The sequence below is a fragment of the Mobula hypostoma genome, chromosome 11 (assembly GCF_963921235.1).
Source record: "Mobula hypostoma chromosome 11, sMobHyp1.1, whole genome shotgun sequence".
NCBI classification, from domain to species: domain Eukaryota; kingdom Metazoa; phylum Chordata; class Chondrichthyes; order Myliobatiformes; family Myliobatidae; genus Mobula; species Mobula hypostoma.
The window spans coordinates 65,983,087-66,000,899 of record NC_086107.1 but is presented as its reverse complement, the minus strand read 5'-3'; the positions used below and the strand labels follow the sequence as shown (position 1 = coordinate 66,000,899).

The 17,813-nt window shown below is 44.9% G+C and overlaps 1 protein-coding gene across 4 annotated transcripts in view; it reads left to right on the top strand.

The window, feature by feature from the left end:
• Positions 1–17,813, top strand: part of dgkza (diacylglycerol kinase, zeta a) — a 708,940-nt gene that overhangs the window by 279,150 nt on the left and 411,977 nt on the right. The window lies entirely within an intron of this gene.

Sequence of the window (17,813 nt, the reverse complement as noted above, 5' to 3'; positions counted from 1 at the left end):
GAATAATCCTGCACAAGCTTTTGCCACCAGACATGATTTTGAAAGTGTCAAGTGCCGCAACGGTGCAGGATGAAGCGATAGTGAGAGTTGTACATTGTTCTCGGTGCACTTAGAGGAAGGAACACGTGATAAAGCCTTGCTTCTTAAGTGTTGTGCTATTGTGTGCTGTTGTTCAATTAAACAAAACACCTCAGCACTTCAGCTTTGTAGTTCTACTGTGCAATCTCCATTTACTGCCTGCACAGTTATAGCCACAGGCATTCCCTCAGCGCCAGCCTTTTATCGTGCTTTTACTAAGATCAAAGTGTAGTATCTCCAGACATAGACTGAGTTTGAAACCATATTTCCAATTATTCCGTTGTTAGGCCATTTTCTTTATCTTTGTTCAGATTGTATTGCAAAGTGAAAGCTTCAAGGTGGGAATTGTTCACTGAAAGGTCAGTGAAGGAACAGCCGACTTTGAAGCTGAACTAAAGTGTCTCCAGCGCACAACTGGTCTGCGCCTGGAGCGACAGGCATTTGATTTGTTACTGATATTAAATCAGAGTAGAAAATAAACTGCATATGCTGGAAAACTGAAACAACAATACATAGCGCTGGAAATACTCAGCTGGCCAAGCCGCATCTGAGGGAAGAGAAACGGGGTGAACGTTTCGTCTGAAGGGTCCTCAAGCTGAAACGTTAACTGTGTTTCTCTTTCCACAGACGCTGCCTGACCTGTTGAGTATTGTCCGGCATTTTCTGTTTTTGCTTCAGCAGCTCACCAAAGTACACTTTATTCAGTCGCTAGTGCAGTGGTCAGCAAAGGGTTAACATTCCTCAGCTTGAGAGTGCACCTGTTGTGACTGCATATCGGTAAGTCGTACTCTTTGAGCTGTCATTTCCTGCCTACTGCAAGCTAATTTTCTGATATTTTTTTAAAAACAGAAAATGGTTTGTAGTAGCCCAGCATTTGGAGAGAAAAAGCAACCTAACATTTGACAAGGGACCAGTGAAGAAGGCTTACTGACCTGGAAGGTCTGAAGAGTCATTGACCTGAAATACTAATCCTTGGTTTCTCCATAGCTGCTGCCACACATGTATACATAGGGTCTCCTCTTTATAGCTGCTGTTGTTTTCTCCTTTGTTTTTTTCTGATTAGAGCTACACTAACCTTTATAACAGAAATGACAATTTTCACTTTGCCCTCATGAAGTATGATTACTGCAAAGTAGACCATTTCACTGTGATATTCACTGTTATGGTTTGGTGGTTTACGCTACTTTATTAGGCAACTATTATTAACAGAAAGGGTATTGGTAGGAAGAGAGTCTCTATGGGGTGGGGTGACACTGGCCCAAGACCTAAGGAAAGTATAAATTTCATCAGGGTACAAGGTTCACAGTTAGTAGAAGAAAAGGTCAGGAAAGGTGGCTTGAGTAAGAGCACAGTGCAGGACTCTCCATTTGCTGAGTGGAGAACAGGAGTGTGAGGCAGGCCCAGCAAAGTGGAGTGATTCCAAGTTAAAGGCTCTGGGGTTGGTTTGGACGGAGCTAAATACCAGTTGGTAGGGTTACATTGACAGTAGAGGGTCAAGGAAGATGGGAGATTTCACCACAGGGTTTGATCAGTGGTAAAGGGTCATTGCTTTGGTGCGATCAGACATAGACAGTCGTGCACTGGGTGCATCACTGGGAGAGGATCACGTAGCATGGTGTGATAGGGGTAGACATAAAAATCCATGGGACCCAGGTTGTAATGCAATAAGCTCATGGCTTACCTGATCTTGATTTTGGATCTTTATCTGCTCCTTTCCTCTCATAGACAGAAGACTTGTCTATTTGTGGATTGAAGCCACACACACACGAAGCCACACAGACACACACACCCACCCACCCACCCACCCCTGGGGAGTGGAATTCCATAGATTCCCGGTTCACTGAGAGAGAATTCCATCTTTTAACCCACCGTTATTCTGAAAGGATAGCTCCACGAGGAGAGCCATCCTCGTTGCCTAGTCTGCAGAGAGCTGATGGCAGAGGGCAGCTGTCGTGTGAGCTGGTTTTCTCCATTTCCTCAGGAACCTGGTTTCAGGGAGGCAGTCCAGTATCTGACTGAGGTGGTTTAGGGGTCTGATTCCACTGAGTAAAGTGCATGGGGAGGTCCAGTGGGAGGCATGATCCAGAAAAGTGGTTTCAGACTGTCTCTTGCCCCGGGACAAAGGTTCTCTTGCCCTAGTTGAAGAGTCCCCACATGGTGTTGGTTAAATCTGCTGAAAAACTAGAATGTGTGTGATGTTGTTGAGAGGTGGTTTGACATTTTCCACTTGTGTGGAAACTGAAAGTAAGCAAAGCTGTGCTGGTGACGTGTGAGGCGGTTCTCTTGGCTACCTTGGCCACTGATGACGGGGCCAGAGGATTTGGATCAAACATACAGTTACGTATTTGATTTCAGCTCAGTATTTCTAAGCTCCTTTCACAGGTGCAGCTTTAGCCCCAGTCTTTTTTTTTAGGATTTTAAAAAAATGATTGAGACACAGCATGGAATAGCCCCTTCCAGTCCCTCCAGCCATGCCACCAGCAACTCCCCGACTTAATCGTAGCCTCATTTAAAAATGCCCAATTAACCTACCAACGGGTACGTCTTTGGAATGAGGGAGGAAACCGGAGCACTTGGCGGAATCCCATGTGTTCACGGGGAGAGCGTACAAACGCCTTCCGGGTAGTGACGGGAATTGAACCTGGGTCGCCAGTACCATAAAGCGCCGTGCTAACCACTACGCTGCTGTACCACCCAGTCCTACCTTTTCCGGTAAGGCTCCTAGGCTATGCTTGATACTACATGTCTGGCTTGGGGAAGCTGCAGATGCATCCAGTACTGGCAACAGTATTGTGCCTGTGCTTTAGAGACGTAGAAATGAATTAGCAGCAGGAGTAAGCCCCTGAGTCTACAATTCAGTAAGATCATGGCTGATTTGACTGTAACCTCAAAACCCACTCTCTCTCTCACTTCATGCCCCCCCCACTGCTTATTGAGAATTTATCTACCTTTTGTTTTAAAGACTCTGCTTCTGCCTTTGAGGAAGAAAGTTCCGAACACTCTCAAATCTCTGAGATAAACTTTTGCCTCATTTCTGTCTTAATTGGGCAACCCCTTATTTTTAAACAATGATCCCCTTTATTCTCCCATGTATATGCCCTTGTGCATATGATAGCAAACTCAACGTGAAGAGAAACCATTCTCTTCTCTTCTATACTACCTTCCCAAGGTGATTTGTTTCCTCCTTGCATATCTCTTGTGATCTACCCTCCACGACCCTCTGGGTGTAGAAAATTCCAGGGATTTATCACCATTTGTGTGAAGTATTTCTTCCTTTAATCTTCTAACCTTGTTCAAAATTCTTCGTTTAAACCAGGGGTTCCCAACCATTTTTAATGCCATTGACCCCTACCGTCAACCGAGCGGTCTGTGGACCCCAGGTTGGGAACTGTTGCTTTAGTGGAAACATTTTGACATGTACCTCACATGCCATCTCAAGATCTTGTGTGTTTGACAAGATCATACCTTATTCTTCTAAACAACAATGAACAGGAATTTAATTGCTGCTTATGAGAAAATTTACCTCATCCTGGGAAGTAACTTGGTGAATCTGAAGTCCTCTGCATCTGTAAGCTCTGCAATCTCTTGGCAGTTGGATGATCTGTTTCTTTGTTTTTGTGACAAGAAGAAGAGTGTCACTTTTTCCCCCACATAAAACTCCATTTTCTGAACTGTGGACCCTGTTACCTTCGGTTAATCCCAATTGAATGACAATGACGTTACTGCGTCTTGGTGACACTTGGTGACACTGCCACTGAAGGGATGTGGGAGCACTCTTGACTGTGGAGTCACAACATCAGATGGAGATGAGTGACAGCCATCGAGCATCATGTCCGCCAGGAAAAGTCAAACTGCAGCTTTTCACCCTGGAAGGATTAAAAATGCATATGTCTATGTTTGGAGAGTGATTGGGTCGCTAATTTTCCATCAGTACGGGAGAATATTTGGGTGTGTTGTGTGTGGATATATTGGGCATATCTTCCATTATTGCAAGTTACTGGCGTTCTTCCCCTTCCGTTGTCTCCAATTACTGGTCGCTCACTCCCCTCCCCCCTCCACAACACACCTTGCCCACCCCTGCGCCCTGCTGCTTGTTCTGTTGTGACCTTCAGCATCTTGGGCACCTGGTTCCCAAAATTTCCCAGAGCAGCTCGGTTTGTCACAGCAGTGGCAAGTGGCTAAGCTCGCAGAGCAGCTTTGATAGCCGATGACACCCCACCCTCCTTCGACCAGGCTCGCTAGTCAGAGCCATGGAATGATTGCGGATGTTCACCAGTATTCACAGGTAGTGAATCTGTGGAATTTATTGCTACAGACAGCTGTGGAGGCCAAGTCGTAGTCTGTATTTAAAGTGGAGGATGATAAGTTCTTGATTAGTAACAACATCAAAGGATGGGGGGAGGCAGGGGAATATGGGATGGAGGAGGAAAATAATCAGCCATGACCAAATGGCAGAGCAGACTCTGTGCTAAGTGGCCTAATTCCACTCCGATGTTTTATGGTCTTATGGTTTACTGATAGTGAAATAAAGCCAATAAGCACACCCACACATTAACACTAGTAAACCAACCCTATAAATAATTAAAGCCTCTATGTGTGTCCCCCTCCCCCTCCCCCTCCCCCTCCCCCTCCTTCTCCCCCCTTCTCCCTCTCCTTCCCTCTCTCCCTCATGTTCTAGCAGATTTGCCCCGTACTGGGTGGAGTGGATGATTAACGAAAATGTTCTTCACAAATTTTGTGCATGTATTGAAATTCATTCCTTTTAAAGCTAGTCAGTTGGCTGTTGAAGACCATTGCTGATACCTGTGATCCATTATGATCTCAAACCTCCACAGTGTCTTGTGCACAGAGAATAAATATAGAGAATAAATAATAGATCAGCAGCTCACAGATGTCTTGGCAGATGTAGGAAATAGACCTCTTCACCAATCTCCTCTCAGCCTCACACTTCAGCCCCTTTCCCCCTCACCTATCACCCTCCAGCCTGTACTCCTTTCCTTTCCCTCCCTGCACCTCCTTATTCTGGCTTCTGCCCTTCCTTTCCTGCCCTGATGAAGGGTCTCGGCCTGTTTATTACCCTCCAGAGATACTGCCTGACCTGCTGATTTCCTCCAGCATTTTGTGTGTGTTGCTCATCTGCAGAATCTCTTGTGTTGACGATAGATACATTCCTGGTGACTCCTGCCAGCAGTGCCAAGTAAGGAGCTTGGCACTGAAGGAAAGGAAGCTCAAAACAGATTTAATTGATGGCTATATGAAAGGGGTGGGGGCGAGGGATGTTTTGTGAGTCTGAGAAATTACGTTGACATTTGGCAGAGCTTTGGACCAGCTGTGGAAGGCGTTTTTTTTAGGGAGGTGGAGAGGTATCTTGGCAATGTGTACAGGGAGTGTAAGAGGTTAGTCTCACCCTGACAGATGAGATGCATGGGTGGATGTTTTAAATAGGCTGTGTGGGGAGGAAGTTATATCTTCGTTGGGCGGGCAAAGTGAGTGAAATTGCAGTTTTAAAAAAAGATTCTGCAGAAAGCTTCCTTACTTCAAAACAAATAGATTAGTTGAGAAAATTCAGGTTTACATGAAAATGGGAGACTGTTGATGAAAATTATTATTTTTTTTAAAGCATAACTGCTTTTAGTGTCTGCATAGGGATAAAGGACATGGAAGGTAGGGCTGTGGCATGCCCCTTCCAGGTACTTGAGAAGAGAGCATGTTGTGGGTGATGAGGGGTTCTTGATGCTGCCTTTTCGAGCTAACACTTTTTGAAGATGTCCTCAGTGATTGAGGGGCTGGTGCCCATGATGGAGCTTGCTGAGGTTGCAACTCTCTGCAGCTTTTTCCCATCCTGTGCAGTGGCCCCTCCTAGCCCGGACCTGGTTGGCACAGGTTTTTAGTGCCCTACCTGGTACACCTTGCAAGGGCTCACCCTCATGAAAGACATTCTGACAGCACCCTCCAAGATGGAGATTACAGAATCACCAGATGCTGCAGGGATTCGCACAGGTATGGTTTTGTTCTCCCTTTCAAAGCGTGCATCAAAGGCGTTCAGCTCATCTGGGAGTGAAGCATCGCAGCCATTCATAATGATAGAATTTGCCTTGTAAGAAGTACTGGCCTGCAAACCCTGCCAGAGCTGACGTGCATCCGATTCCAGCTCTAATTTCAAGCAGAATTATTTTTTTTATTTTGCTTTTAAAATAGCCTTCCGCCGGTCATACCTGGAGTTATTGTATAGTTCTGGATTACCAGTCTTGAATGCCACAGATCTAGCTCTTAACAGACTGTGAATCTTTTGGTTTGCGTATGTCCTGGTATATTCTAGCAGGCATACACTCATCCACACAGGTCTTGATAAGATCAGTGCAATTGTGCTTTATTCATTCGGATTTGAAGATAAAACCCTAAATTTTGTCCAGTCAGCTGACTCAAAACAGTCCTCTGCTTGCCCTGACCATACCTTCTTGGTCCTCACCACTGGTGCTACAGCCTTTTAGTCTCTAATTATATGCCAGGAGAAGTCTAGTCAGGTGATAGGACTTTCCAAAGTGCAGGAATGGGATAGCACGGTAAGTGTTCTTGATGGTGGTATAACAGTGTTGGCTCCTCTGGTTCCATAGGTAATATGTTGGTGGTGGTTTAGAGATTTCTTCAAACTAAACTGATGGAAATCCCCACAATGATAGGGAAAGCCTCAGGGTGTGATGTCTCGTGACTGCTGATCACAGTGCTCGGCTCACCTCGTGCCTGCTTGATGTTGGCCTGAGGTGAAACGCACACCGCTACCTGGATGATGGCTGAAAACTTCCTTGGCAGATATAATAGATGACACTTGACTGTTAGGTGTTCCAGGCTGGGTGAGCAAGGCTGACACAAAGCATGGGCTGTGGCACTACATCTGAAAAGCGTGTGCTTGCAGCACTGTGTGTCCGACAGAGTGATCAGCAGCACTGGGGCTCCACAGGGGACTGTCTTGTCTCCCTTTCTCTTCACCATTTACACCTCGGACTTCAACTGCTGCACAGAGTCTTGTCATCTTCAGAAGTTTTCGGATGACTCTGCCATAGTTCGATGCATCAGCAAGGAAGATGAGGCTGAGTACAGGGCTACGATAGGAAACTTTGTCACATGGTGTGAGCAGAATTATCTGCAGCTTAATGTGAAAAAGACTAAGGAGCTGGTGGTGGACCTGAGGAGAGCTAAGGTACCGGTGACCCCTGTTTCCATCCAGGGGGTCAGTGTGGACATGCTGGAGGATTACAAATCCTTGGGGATACGAATTGACAATAAACTGGACTGGTCAAAGAACACTGAGGCTGTCTACAAGAAGGGTCAGAGCCGTCTCTATTTCCTGAGGAGACTGAGGTCCTTTAACATCTGCCGGACGATGCTGAGGATGATCTACAAGTATGTGGTGGTCAGTGCTATCATATTTGCTGTTGTGTGCTGGGGCAGCAGGCTGAGGGTGACAGACACCAACAGAATCAACAAACTCATTCGTAAGGCCAGTGATGTTGTGGGGATGGAACTGGACTCTCTGACAGTGGTGTCTGAAAAGAGGATGCTGTCCAAGTTGCATGCCATCTTGGACAATGTCTCCCATCCACTACATAATGTACTGGTTGGGCACGGTAATACATTCGGCCAAAGACTCATTCCACCGAGATGCAGCACAGAGCGTCATAGGAAGTCATTCCTGCCTGTGGCCATCAAACTTTACAACTCCTCCCTTGGAGGGTCCGACACCCTGAGCCAATAGGCTGGTCCTGGACTTATTTCCTGGCACAATTTACATATTACTATTTAACTATTTATGGTTTTATTACTATTTATTATTTATGGTGCAACTGTAGCAAAAACCAATTTCCCCCGTGATCAATAAAGTATGACTATGACTAAATGGCAGGGGTGAGCCACGTTTCCATAAAACAAGTACACAGCAGTCCCTGATGTCCCTGCTGGTACTGCAATCTTGCTCTGTCTTCAGTTTTATTTTCCAAAGACTGTGCATTTGCCAGCAGGATAGTCAGGAATGGGGGTCTAAGGCCTCTGTGCTTCAATCATACCTGTAGCCCAGCATGCCTTCTCTGTTTCCATTTTCTTAAATAGGAACAGCACACATGACCAGGCTCTGCCATCTGGGGTCCGTCGATTTATGAGGATCGATAGGTTTACGTATGAAGTGGATGGGGTACAGTAGCAGAAGGACGCAAACATAGACACGGTGTCCACCTTATTAGATACAGCAGGTACCTAAGAAAGTGGCCACCTGGTTATTTTTTCCTGCATTAAAGATGCAACAGTGCAGAATAAAGTGTAACAGAGAAAAAGTGCAGTGCAGGCAGACGACAAGGTGCAAAGCCATAACGAGCTAGACTGTGAGTTCAAGGCCATTCATTCATACACAAAGTCCATTCAGTCTTATAACTGCGGTTACAAGCTGTCCTTGAGCCTTGGGACATGCTTTTGTCTTCTCAGCATGTAGATGCAAGCCGAGAGGAGAGAGACTGTCTGAGTTGGGCGGGGTCTTCGGTTACGCTGGTTGCTTTGCTGAGGGAGCAAACTGTAAGCAGAGGCCACTGAAGGGAGACTGGTTTCAGTGTTGAGCTGAGCCTTGTCCACAAATCTGTGTAGTTTCTGCGGTCTCGGAGCTGTTGCCATTCCAAACCATGATGCTGTCTGTGGTGCATCAATTAAAACATTGGTGAAAGGATAAGAAAAGTAACTGGGCACACTTATTTTCAATTTGGACAAAGATTATTTTATTAGAGCACTGATATGGCATATCCTGTAGCAAGACATTTTTGCATTCTTTCAGAATAGGGCGGATGTTGGATAATATGGGGCTGAGTTTTTGTGCAAAGTCATAGCTATTGAGGAGGAAGCAAGATGAGGGGAACCTAAAAGACCTTTAATTTCGATTTAGTCACAGGAAATGTAGGAGCCCTAGTGAATTTTGATAGTGATTATTATTTTTGTAGATCTATTCGTTGGCGCATGGCCAAGTAGTTAAGGCGTTGATCTAGTGATCTGAAGGTCACTAGTTCGAGCCTCAGCTGAGGCAGCGTGTTGTGTCCTTGAGCAAGGCACTTAACCACACATTGTTCTGTGACGACACCAGTGCCAAGCTGTATCGGCCCTAGTGCCCTTCCCTTGGACAACATCGGTGGCATGGAGAAGGGAGACTTGCAGCATGGGCAACTGCCGGTCTTCAATACAACCTTGCCCAGGCCTGCGCCCTGGAAACCTTCCAAGGCACAAATCCATGGTCTCATGAGACTAACAGATGCCTATTTTTAATTTTAAAGAAGTAAGAGAGAGAGGTCTGCATTTACATAGAATCTTTCATATCCCATTCAGAACATCCAAAAGCACCCCAATGCTAGTGAAAAACCTTAGAATTATCATCATTGTGTTGGTGAAAGAGAGGCATTCTGTAGAGCAATGTGATAGCATCCAGACAATCTGAATTTATTAGAAAGGTGATTTGGAGGTCGGATATAGATCAGGATGCTGGCAGTGAACCTGTAGCTTTTCTTTGAATTGTGGTCTTTATGGCCTTGGTATAGTGTCTCACCTAGAGAGTGGATGGTTCCTCTCTGTCGACACAGCTGCAAAACTTTGGTGTTAAAATTATTTGTGTAGAGTTTGAGCCCAAACATTCTGACACAGTGGTTCAGGGCTCACCACATGAATCGCCATTAGTGCTTAAATGTACAATGTGGTGAAGGCATGTTGCATGTGGAATTGTAACTAAATGCAATGTTGTTAATGGTCCTTATAATGTCCGTGCTTCTCCTGTGTTGGTATGTAGCAGTATTTCAGAATCAAGTCTATTTTCACTAACTCTGTCACTGTCACTTTCAATATAGTGAAATTTACTGTTTCACTGCCTTAGTCATGAACTAAATAGTGCAAAAGTCCAATAATGAGGTAGAGTTCGTGGATCATTTAGGAATCTGACGGCTGAGAGGAAGAAACTGCTCCTGACTTGTTTAGTGTGGGTCTTCAAACACCTGTACTGCCTCCCTGATGGTAGTAACAACAAGAGGGCATTTCCCTACGAGTGTGCTTAATGATGGATGCCACAGGTGGGTTGATTTGGCATTCAAGTTGACTGTGAAGCAACTTAATATAACTAAACTCAACAATTCAACTTGCTGTGTTATCGTAATTCTGCTGTGTCCTGCCTGCACCACAAGGGACAGAGTGGTTGTGAGAGCTGGTGGATGTGAATGTGTTGAATGGGCTTGAGAAACTGGAGCTAGGGTGTGAGCTCTACTGGCCTCTAGTGGCCAGTGTGGAGAACAGCAGTCTAGTCCTTTCAGGTGGAATTTCTCAAAGCTTAGATTCTCCTTCACTTAACCTGCAGTCAGGTGAGTCTCTTTATTGGGCAAGGGATGGGGGTATCATCGGCGTAATAGGCATTAGTTGAAGAGTACTTGGGTTATCTGTTGTTATCCTTTCATCAACATCATTGAAACTGATTAATGAGTTATAACCACTTTGCTCTTGACTGGTCCTTGCTGTGCAAGAATTGGCTGCTGTTGTTTCCTATACTAAAGCAATGATCATAGTTGGAAGGTATTTTGTTGACTATAGAAAGCCTTGAAATGTCCTGATATAACAAAAGCTTTTACAATAGCCATGTGTGTATCAGCCTGCTGAAACAGAATGTAATTTATGGCAAACTTTCAACGTGTCCCTCAAACTATCCTGTTTAAATCTAATTAGTCTCCTGTTAATCTCATTATGTGAAAAGTTGATGTTTTATTAGGAGAAGAGGCTTCCCAACTTCATGCATGTCTTTGTGTGGTAGATTACAATTAAGCAGCATATTGTTGCAGAACCCAGCTTCCAATATTTTCAGTGAAACCTGACAGTCTCCACCGGATAAATTCTCCCAGAGATTTGTTGGTTCACAAGACTTCACTTGCCTGTCCGTAGTGTTCCCTAGGGCTGCAGTTCTCATTTCTATTGTGTGATTCAGTGGCCTGCCTTTATCTCCAAGAGTGGGCAGCAAGAACGGTGTCCCGTCTTGCAGTGCAAGCCTCTTCATTACAAACGCTTTCAGAGGCCCGTTCAGAGTCAAATTCGAGTTTCTTGTCATATGTACAATTCACTGCAGCTGTGGAAACATTATGACTGAAGTCATAACTAAGGTCGTGCTAGATGCTCCAGGAGCTGAAAGGTTGAAAATGGTGGTGTGGAACTTGAGGCTTCCTCACCTTTTGCCTGACGGTAGCTACGAAAAGGTGACGTGGCCTGGGTGGTTTTGTTTAGAGGTACAGGTAGGAACAGGCCCTTCTAGCCCAACGAGTCACACCAACTAGCAAGCCATCTATGTAACTCTCGTCTAATCACAGGGAAATTTACAATGTCCGATGAACATACTAACCGGTATCCCTTTGGAATGTGGGAGGAAACGGGAGCACCTGGAAGAAACCCAGATGCTCGACGGGAAGACGTACATACTTTGTACAGTCAGCTTCAGAATTGAAGTTCGAACTCTGATGCCCGAAGCTGCTATAGCGGTGTGCTAACTGCTACACTATGGTGGGGATCTTTGATAGATGTTGCTGCCTTGAGGCATTGCCTCATTTTGATTTGAATAATGATGTAAAACATTTGACATGCAGATGGAACAAGCTGTAAAGTGAACTTAGGTCCATTCAGCTGTGTGCCTGTTCCCTTTACTCCAATTTCAAAGTTCAAAGTAAATTTTATTATTAAAGTACATACAGCATATGTCACCATTACTACCCTGAGATTCATTTACTTGTGGGCATACTCAGCAAATCAATAGAATAATAACAGGATGAATGAAAGCTCAACCAGAGTGCAGAGATAACAAACTGTGCAAATGCAAATATAGATAAGTAGCAATAAATAATGAGAACAGGAGATGATGAGACAAAGAGTCCTTAAGGTGAGATCATTGGTTGTAGGAACATCTCAATGGATGGGCAAGTGAGCAGATTTATCCCCTTTTGTTCAAAAGCCTGATGGTTGTGGGGTAGCAACTGTTCTTGAACTGGGTGGAGTGATTCCTGATGCATCTGTACCTTCTATTTGATGGCAGCAGTGAGAAAAGAACGTGTCCTGGGTGGTGAGGATCTTAGTGAAGTTTAAGAGACTACTAGACAGGTATATGGAGGAATCTAAGGTGGAGGCTTATATGGGAGGAAGGGTTTGAGGGTCGGCACAACATTGTGAGCCGAAGGGCCTGTACTGTGCTGTACTATTCTATCTTCTATCTTCCTACAACTGTGTTTCATGTAGATGTGCTCAGTGGTAGGGAGGGCTTTACCCATGATGTACTCGGTTGGATGCACTATCTTTTGTAGGATATTCCGTTCAAAGGCACTGGTGTTTCCATACTAGGCCATGATGCAGCCAGTCAATACACTCTCCACTGCACATCTACAGAAGTACGTCAAAGTTTTGAATTTTTTAAAATCTTACATCCGTCCCGCACCTGCAGGGAGTATAAGTCTTTGCGTTATGACTCCGCAATGTACAGACATGTGAATTTATAAGTCTTAAGGCTTGTAGAAAGAAGCTGTCCCGTAGCCTGTTGGTCCTGGCTTTAATGCTGCGGTTGTGTTTGCCAGATGGAAGCAGCTGAAACAGTTTACGGTTGGAGTGACTGGTGTCCCCGATTATCTTCCAGGCCCTCTTTATGCACCTGCTGCTGTAAGTGTCCTCAGTGGGGAGGAGAGTTCACATCCCTAAATGCGTAGGCTGTCCGTACCACTCTCTGCAGTGCCCGGCGATCAGGGTTGGTACAGTTCCCGTACCGGGCAATGATACAGCCAGTTAGGGTGCTCTCGTGGTGCACCTGTAGAGAGTCTTGGAAGATTTGGGTTTTAGATGTCTTGCCCAATCTGCGCAGGTTCCTGAGGAAGTAGAGGCGCTGCTGTGTTTTCTTCATAATTGCACTTGCGTGCTGTGTCCAGGACAGATCCTCTGAAACAGTTACACCCAGGAATTTAAAGCTACCTCTTTAATCTACCTCTGATCCTCCGATGAGGATCATGGACATATGGTTTCCCTTTCCTGAAGTTCCTCGGTCTTGATAACATTGAGTGAGAGGTTGTTGCTATGGCACCACTCTGCCAAATTTTCAAACTCCCTTCTGTGTGCTGATTCATCACCATCTTTGATTTGGCCCACAACGGTGGTATCATCAGCAGAACTTAAATATGGCATTGGAGCTGTGCTTAGCCACACATTCATAGGTGTAAAGCAAGTAGAGCAGGGGGCTTGTGGTGCAGCTGTGCTGATTTGTTTCCATCAAGCCTTAATTTCTCCGTAGGCTTATTCTGTTCATTGTGGTAATGAGAATGTACTGACTATCTGCTTCCTGTCTGTCTGCCCCGCTTTCTGTCTGCCGTCTACGACGTGACAGTCATTCCAAAACTTACGGCGAGTAAGCAAGTAGGAAAACGAGGAGTGTTTGGGAGATGGGTTACTGTTTTCACTCCAGGGTCACGCTGTGTCAGCTATTTGTAATTTAAAAACTGACCTTGTGTGGCAGGGAGCCCTCTGTATTGCACGCATTGTGAATGAATGTCACCTCATGGCAGGAACTGTGCACAATAGCGATGGCAAGCACATAAGGCTTTAAAGAAAGGCTGAGGCCTTCTATTAAGTTTCTCTTAATAAGTACAAGAACACTGGAAACGTGTATAAGAGGGAGCCATTTGTCATTCCCCATGCTTGCTCTGCCATTCAATAGCATATGACTCAGCGTCACTTTCCACCACTAAGCCGAAACACCTTGATTCACTCCCTTAATGTCAAAAGATGTACTGTATGATCTTTCGATTGTGGAGGGTCCATTACTGAGCATGTTCTCCGTCATGAATATACTCAGTACTGGATCCTCCACGATCCTTCTGGATAGAGAACTGCAAAGGTTGTCGAATGAAAATAAAGACTTTCACATCTGTTTCATGGAATGGATTAGTCAAGTGAAATGTATGTCATTGTTAAAAATGTTTCTAAAACGTTATTTTGAAGCATCCAGTCGTAGGCGGAGGAGGAAATTGTGGCGAACAGAAACCCAGCAAATTTTTGAGGTAATTTTTCCACCTTCTCAGTTATAGTTCAGTGTAGCACTCTTGTCTATGCACCCAGTTCCTCTCCAGCAACTAGAGACATAATCAAGGCTGCCTTTCCAGTCTTCTGTCTGGTCACTCTGACACTCCCTGTGTTTCATCTCTAATGTCCTAGCTCCCCAGGCCGCCTTAAACCTCCCTTGTCTTTCAGCAAGAGTGAGATATCTAACACCTTGACCAAGGTTTTGGTCACTGAAACCAACGTCCCACATTTAGCTCGGTGCTGGTTTCTGTCTTCGAAAATGGGGCCCAACAAGACCACAAGTCATCTAGGGTAATCATTTAGGGGAAAAGTGTGCAGTGTGAGATGCCGGATCTGCTTGCTCGTGTTCTGCTCACCACGTGCACTCAGCCAAGCAGGGCCAAGGTGGCAGAGTGCTACAGCTGTTGCAGCAGCTGTCTTGGAGTTCAAGATATCCGGGTTCAATCCTGATGCTTGGTGCTGCTTGAGGGAGAAAAATGGAATGATAAATTATAAACAACACAATCAATCTGACTAAGCACCACACTTCTCCATTTCTAACTAAATATAAACATCTTACAAAATGTACCTCTGGTGTATCAAGCCTATTAGATGGAGAACCATAGTTCTCTTCATATGTAGAATGTCTTTTGGTGAGTTATTGATTCACCCTTCAGCCTGACCTGATGCAGCAGTGTTTAAATGTCTAGATTGAGTAAACATCTTCCTAGCAACGGTAGCAAATAGGTGGAAGTAACTAGATTTTGAAACTGTTTCCTTTGCTAGCTGAGATGGGGGTTAGCTTGCTGGTTAGCACAATGCATTACAGTACCAGAGAACTGGGTTCACTTCCCACTGCTGTCTGTAAGGAGTTTGTACGTGCTCCCCATGACTGCAGAGGTTTCCTCCGGATTCCTCCCAGAGTGCCGGTACGGATGTCCTAGCTGGTACGTTAATTAGTCATTGCAAATTGTCCGGTGATTAGGCTAGGGTTCTATCAGGGGTTGCTGGGCGGTGGGGTTTGACAGGCAGAAAGGCCTGCTCCATGCTGTAGCTTGATAAATTAAATAAATAACAATTACATTGGGGAATAAAAATATGGCCGAGAAATTAAATGGATATTTTGTAACTGCTTCCTTCCAGACCAGTCATTAAGGGAAATACTTTTTCTTCTATTTTTTTAAATTCTCTTACCAATTGATTCAAACCAGTGGTCCCCAGTTACTGACTTCTCTGCTAAATGGGCCCTTTCAGTTTACCCTTTTTTTTTAGCCCTTAATGTTCTACACCTCAATTAAATCTCCCCTAAGTCTTCAATGCTCCAAAGAAATCAGAACTAGCCTTGGTCGTGGTAACATCCCTCCTAGTGCTGTTACCTTATCCCTGGAATGAAGTAAGCAGAACTGTACACAATGGCCTAACTAGCTGTTCTATATTTGGGGCCACACAACACAGAAACAGCCTCAGCCTCTTGTATCTCCACCATGCATCTATCTACACTAATCCCATTCGTCCTCTCTTGTCCCCATCAGTTTCCAGCTCCACCCTCTAACTCGGGTAATTTACAGTGGTCAGCCCTACCAACCAGCATGTCTGTAGGATTTGGGAGGAAACTAGCACAGCTCGAGAAACCCAATATCACAGGGAAAACGTGCAAACTTCACAGCACCAGAGATCAGGATCAACCCCAGGCCTGTCAGGCTGAGGGGGAGCAGGATTAGCTGCTGTGGCATTGTGCTGCCCTTTTCCAGCATGGTATCTCAGCCATAGTCAGTAAAATCGAGATTGCTCTCCTATCCATCCAATGAATCTCAGTGCCCACCACTATAAATTACGCCAGTAACCTCTGCTGATGGGGAGAGGGGACAATGGAATTACTGTAGGTGGAATCAGAAATTAGGAAGCTGCCATCAGTTGTTCTGTTTCTCCACAGTTCTCACTGAGAGAAATTCCTTTAAATACAAGAAATCAGATATGCACTAAACGTCAAAGAAAATGGCTTTATCATCATCGCAGGAGCTTTTAAACAATGTTGTTATCCTGATGGTAATCAGTTCTACTGAAACTGAAGATGAACTACTGCAAGAGTAGACTTTCTCTTTCATATTTTAATTACTACTGGAGACTTAAAAGTATTTTACTTTCTCTTTGCCCTTGTTATCTTTTCCTCATTACAACTCTTCTCAAGCTCCTGCATTCTGTTATTTCTGCATGCTTCCATGTTGAATTAACAGTTCTCAACTTGGTGTTCCTGACGTCACAAATCACGTTGCTTGAGACACAAAGCTGCTTGCTCTGTTCACACAAGTCCCAGTGACACTGTGGAGATAGCTGCTTGCGATGGCAATCAAACTATGTCAAGGTCTGGGGCAAAAATCCCTGAAGCAAGCCTTTGGACAAGAGTAGGTGTTTGAGCAGTGACCAGCATTTGTTTTTGTCGGGTTGCATGTCTAGTTTTATCTGTTGTTTATGGGGATCCTGTTTAGCTGAAGTTCAATTAAAATTCCTTGAATTTGCATTTATCTCTTCCTGATGTGATTTATCATTTACTTCACCACCATGGCAAGCAAAGACATTGCCTGATTTTAGGATTCCGTCTCGGTAGTTAACAGACTTGCACGATTAGGGTCGTAAACAAGAGAAAAATCTGCAGATGCTGGAAATCCAAGTGAAACCCTGCTGTGTAAGTCTAGGGAAATCACACTCTGGTCCCGGCAGACCTGTGAGATGAGACGGCTCTCCCACCCCAAATCCCGGTGTGTGTGGATGCTGTGTAACTTGCTATCCTGTGACAACTCGGTGCCAAGAAACAACAGACAGTACACTGCATACGATTAAAGGAATTATATTTATGAATCTTAACTAAAGAGTTAGTAAAGGAAAAAAACAAAAAGGGCCCATTGTAATTAAACAGTCAAATGTGCACAAGTTGGAGTTCAACTCTTCCAAAAGTCACACATATTAACTGATCCTCAGTCGACCCCAGCTCCTTGCTCCATCGAATCATGGTCCCCCACCGGGTCGAATCCCATGACCGGTTTCTCCCCAGCATCTTCTCTCTCTCCTGCCGAACAAAAACAAAATCCAAGACCAACCTTGGTGTTCTTCACAAAATCATCCCCCCCCCCCCCGCCGTGTTCTCTCGAACCTTCTCCCAGTTCCACCATCCTGGTTGGATGACACACATTCCTCAGCATCCCTCATCTTCAACAATAACCCAAACAGGCTGACAGCAGAACAGACTGCTCTTACAGAACTGCTAAATGAAATACCTACAGCCTAGTAGTAAAAATGTGAACCAGGGTGTTACACAAGCAACTCACACAAAATGCTGGAGGAATTTGGGTCAGGCAGCATCTATGGGGGGGAAAGTACAGTCGACTCCACCTGATGAAGGGTCTTGGCCTGAAACTTCGACTGTGCTTTTTTCCATAGCCTGGCCTGCTGAGCTCTTCCAGCATTTTCCGCGTTGCACAATTGGGATCAATGCGTTAGGTTTTTATGGTCAGTTTCAATGGGGGGAAAATATGCATATAAAAGTTATTATCTCTGAGCATTCTGCTGTGGATTAATATCCTCCATCCTCTTGCCCCTGACTTTATTGTGACAGCCACCAGGGTGGCATCGCATTATCCTTCAGTTCAGATCGTGTACGC